The following is a 5,221-nucleotide window of genomic DNA, read 5'->3' as shown; positions in this document are numbered from 1 at the left end:
TGTTGTTGGCTTGGTTAAGGACCCCTTGTAAAGCGTTTCAAGCACATTTGGTGGATAATGCAATAAAGGTAAAAGCTCATGTTATTTTTTTTTGTCACTATAACAGTGAAAACGTCTATGTATACCTTCCTTGGTATTGCACAAAACAAGCTGATTGCTAGGGGCCGGGCCTTCCATCTCTCATGATGGGCTTCAAAGATCACTCTTGCTATGTCCTCTATTTCTATCCCCCTGCATCTGTTTTTATTTCCATTTCATAGCAGCCAACGGTCCTAATAAAATCTCCTGATTTAGCAATCTAAAAAAAAAAATTCTGAAAAAAAGGGACTGTTTATATTGTAACGAAATGACCCTTGCACATCCCAGGTTCACTAGAAAATTTAAACAAGCATCAGAAAAAGCTCAAAATCTAGATTATATTATAAATAATAATCCAAACATACTGCTGTTTTGGGTCATTATGGTATTGTGTGTTAGGGTATCCGTTTTAGCTTTTTGAAAAGTTGGCCATGTTGCTCTCTTGTTCTGGAATGAGTGTATCCATTGTAGGATCCTTTGCTTGAGTCTAGATTGGATTTATGGGTAATACTAATACATATAAAAATACAGTAGGCACTTTGATGGATTACTCATGGATCATCTGTTCACTATTTGAACCAGGCCCCTTGGATGGGACTTTTAGTTTTTTTGTTTTTTTTTGTTTGTTTGTTGCTTTAGGTCTCTTCCAACACAATTGAGGTTATATGAGAGACTGCTGAAACAAAAAAACAAGCAATCTAACAAAAATAGTACAAATGTAAATCAAAATCATAACCTAAAGATATCATAAGCTAAATTATAAATAACCAAGAACAAACAGGCAGAAGATTTACAGAAAAAAAATATCCCCTGTCAAAAATACAATCACAAACCAAAGAAGCAGATAAGGCTAGTAAAGAGAAGAAGACACGACATCACTATCGGATCGTACACCCATGCGAACATCATAGGTATATGATTCAAGGGTGATGCTCCCATCCAACCACCCGCTTTTAGTTTTAGTTTTTAGGTGATCTCAAACCGAGTATATGATTGCAGACCTGTCAACTCTTCATATTCCAAAAGTGGAATCAGAACATAAGAAAATAGGAATTTGAGACAAAAAATAGGAATTTCTTACCAATGGTAATTCTGTATCAAGATGACCAACTTTGCCACCAAACACATAAAAACAATATTCTGGCACAGCTAGCAAAACTACATCAGATGTGTTAGGAAATGGAATGGGGAAGGGGGTAAGAAATGCAATTAATTTTCCTGCTTAGCTCCCTTTTGGTAATCATAAAATAAAAGCATCACCTTTTTTACCCCCCCCCCCTCCCCTTTCCCTTTTATTTTTCTTACCATTATTGTTTTTATGTTTTTAAGGGTTTTACGGCACTTGCAACACATTAAGGTCATATCAGCGCCAGTAAAAAGGAAGAAAATGGGATAGTAAAAAGTTCTAGAATTACAATTAAAACACCAATGAAAAGGTAAGACAAAGGGAAATTGGTTCAAATAGGAAACAAATGTAGATTCCAAGAGCACACTATCAAAGTACTTAGTTTGAGATATTCTAAATGTCTCTTACCATTATCATCATTTCTGAAAATCGGAATTTTAGAGGCAATGGCGGGATAAAGGGAAGGAAGAGAAAATAGGAATGATTCTGCCAAAAGTAGAAGGGTTGGCAAGTATGTGATTGCTTGTTCTTGGAATTTACCTCCATTTCCTGTTTGTCTTACTTTTTCAGTCGTGCTTGAAATCATAAATCCAGAATTTTTTATTTTCTTCGTTTTAACATGTTACTCGTGTTGCTATTGGTCAGGGATAAGAAGGTCCTGGTTCGAGCCTTATTGCGCATAGTTGAGTATTTGTAAAAGTCTCTTTATTCTAATTCTCTCACCATACTCAGGTGTAAAATGAGTTCCTGGCCATTAACAGTGTTGTCTCTGACGGAAAAATTGTAATATTGCCTAACAGGCATCATGTCTCATTCTACATGTTACGTGTTGCTGTTCGTCAGGAACCCTTGTAAAGCGTTTTTAGCATGGTAAGTGGATATTGCGCTCAATTTTTATTTTATTTTTATTTTTGAAGTAACCTGAAAAGAGTCGGAAAGTGCCGTAAAAGCTTTAAAAACAAAAACAAATAAATAATCAAGTTCTCGACCAACTGAGCTTTAAGTATCCCCCAAACGTCATTGAACTCCTACTCAACAATCATAAAGGTAAACATCGATACACAAAAAACGTACTCATTAAGATAAAGGAAATATTGAATAAAGTTAAATAATTTACTCTGTACATCAAAAGAAAAAAAAGGTAATAACAATAACAATAAAAAGAACCGAAATTTCGGTTCAAAATATTATGAGGTACTTTGATTGAGACTAGCAGACATTTAGAAGTATTACATCGATTATATTAAAATTACAAGTAAGTTTGATGTATAAAACATAGATTGGTAATCTAGTAAAATTATTTTTGTCCATCAATGGAAGGCACAATTATAAATTAAATGGTAATGTTGAAATGTACGATATTCTAAAAAGAAAAAGCATGTTATTAACCCTGTATCCACATCACAATTCTAATTCCAGCATCTGTGGACATGAAGTGACCTCTTTCATATGGATAGGGTCAAATGTAACATAGAATTACTTTGTAGATTAAAATAACATCGTAGTAAGAGCAAACAGTTAAATTAAAACACTATTTTACACAAAAGTAAATGCCAAATGCTGATAAAATCACGCTCAACAACATCACCATTAGGTACGTTGTTGCAATTGCAGTATTGAAAATAATTGGGACATACATTAGACGTACGAATGATCATATTGGTTTCAATTCTTATAATGAATACATGAATATTATTAATTGTCAAATACATCTTATGAGTAAAATATGAAATGCTATTTCATTCAACATTGATGAATCATTATAATAAGGATGGTGATATTATAACTAACTTTTAAATAACAGTTATAATTTATAAAAATTACAATAATTATATCAGTTATAACATAAATAATGATAATAATAATGATAATGATGAAACAATAACAATAGTAATAATAATAATAATAATAATAATAATGATGATGATGACTACGATGATGATAATACAGTGCAACCGCTTGATAATGACATTGCCCGGGACTGGAAAATTATGCCGTTATCCAGGGGTGTCGATATTTCGGGGTTTTCAAGATGGTGAGAAAAAGGGGGTGTGGTGAGACCTGTGAATACATAACAGATCCAGCAGTTTTTCACTAATGGAGAAAAACATCCCAAGAACAAAGTTTGCTGAGTGTGGTTTTGCATTTTCGGCTCCAATCGTATGGAATTCTTTACCACCCAAAACCCGACAATGTGAAAGTCTACAAGTCTTCAAACGGCATCTAAAAACCAGATATGAAGTGAATAGAAAAGTGCCAGAAGACAATAGAGAATAAAAATTTTTTTATTCTCTATTGTCTTCTGGCACTTTTCTATTCACTTCATATCTTGTTGTTACCAACATAAGTGCCTGCTCCACTCACTTTTCTGAATTAAAAATTTTCCCCATCTAAAAACCGATCTTTTTCATTCTGCTTATCGTGATTCTATGTGAATTTCGAACAAGATGTGTGTGACTGTTGTAGTGATTTTGTAGTTGAATGAATGAACATGTGTGATACTAAAAACACGATTGTAAAGCACCTCTGAGCACTATTTGTGGATATTGGCGCTATATCAAATAATAATAATAATAATAAGTGCCATGCATGGACCAGTGCCTGAGAGAAGAAACGTCCCAACAATGTTAGAGTGTTTATTTCTCCTAGTTACAAAGGGTATACAAGTAACGCTTTCACTCTCTAATGTGTGTTGTCATTGTTTTGATCATAAACAGTGCTTGAACGCCATTTAACAAAACTAAGAATAAATCAAGAAAATCAATTGCCAATATGAAAATGCCACACAAGAACACAGAAGCACACATCTAGTTTTGATTTTAATTAAATTCCATGCGATACTGCTGATGACTGAATACTGAAATTTTTATTTAAGTGCACCAAAATTTACAAGCACTTAAAATTAGTAGATCCACATCTTGCAATATTAGAAAACAACCCCACCACCAAAAAAACAAAAAACAAAAAAAAAACAAGGTATTTACCACATTAATATCAAATTTTAACATGTTTAGAAAAACAACAGATTCTTCAAATGAAAATAATAAAGTGCAATCCCAACATATTATAAATAAATATTCATAATTGCCTCTATTGGGCATAGCAATGCCTGATATCAGTTAACAGACAGACAGGTAGCTAATAGGGAAAGTCTATGGACTCTTGAGAGTTCCATCCTCTGATAAAACTTCTTTTTGCTGCGGTTCCATTCTAGAGCTGATTCCACACAGTGTAGTAGACATGTGTTCTGATTGGTCGGTAATAAAGTGATCTTATTGGGAGGAAAAAAGCATTTTTTTATTGGTTAAGAGTATGAGATAACGACGATGATTGGGTATCAAACATCGGTATCAATTGCTGATTATTGTTATAACGATGTCACTACAAAGGTGTTGTACTAAAATGTATGTTGCTATTTTGTTTTTTAAAATTATTAATAACAGATGTCAATGTCGTCAGGGTTTTTCGTTATTCAGGGGTGTCATTATCCAGAAGTTGCACTATTACTATTACAATAGTAATAATAATAATAACAAAAACACTGTCACAATCACAAATAATATCAAAATGATTGATTTGAATGCACTAATATAGTAAAGACATGAATACAGAAAGAACTTGTGGTAAAAATATATTTGAAAAGCATTAGTAACTTTGGTAAGGATTAAATAGTGTCATTGACAACTGTTTAAATTAAACCATAAATGGTGAGGCTGCATTCTTTTCAAACAATTATCTTTCTTTCCCCGAATATGCGACAGCTGTAGACCTACTGATCTCATTTTTGGGGAATTTATGCTGTGTATTGGTATTACAATTTAATATTCAATTTTTGTTATTGCTGAAGAAGGCTTTTATCTCAAACGGTTATTGTGTCAACATTTTTATTATTATGGTTCACAGCTTCATACACCCTAATAATAAACACTTTTTTTATTTTGGTTGGCTCTCTGATTTGTCATTAGCTGTGCATGTTATTCCCCGCCACTCAATCCCATTAATGCCAACTTTTTAATA

Source organism: Berghia stephanieae, chromosome 7, assembly GCF_034508935.2.
Source record: "Berghia stephanieae isolate SIO BIC M18660-M18661 chromosome 7, UCSD_Bste_1.3, whole genome shotgun sequence".
NCBI classification, from domain to species: domain Eukaryota; kingdom Metazoa; phylum Mollusca; class Gastropoda; order Nudibranchia; family Aeolidiidae; genus Berghia; species Berghia stephanieae.
The sequence above is the reverse complement of the archived record's forward strand: the minus strand, read 5'-3'. Positions refer to the sequence as shown.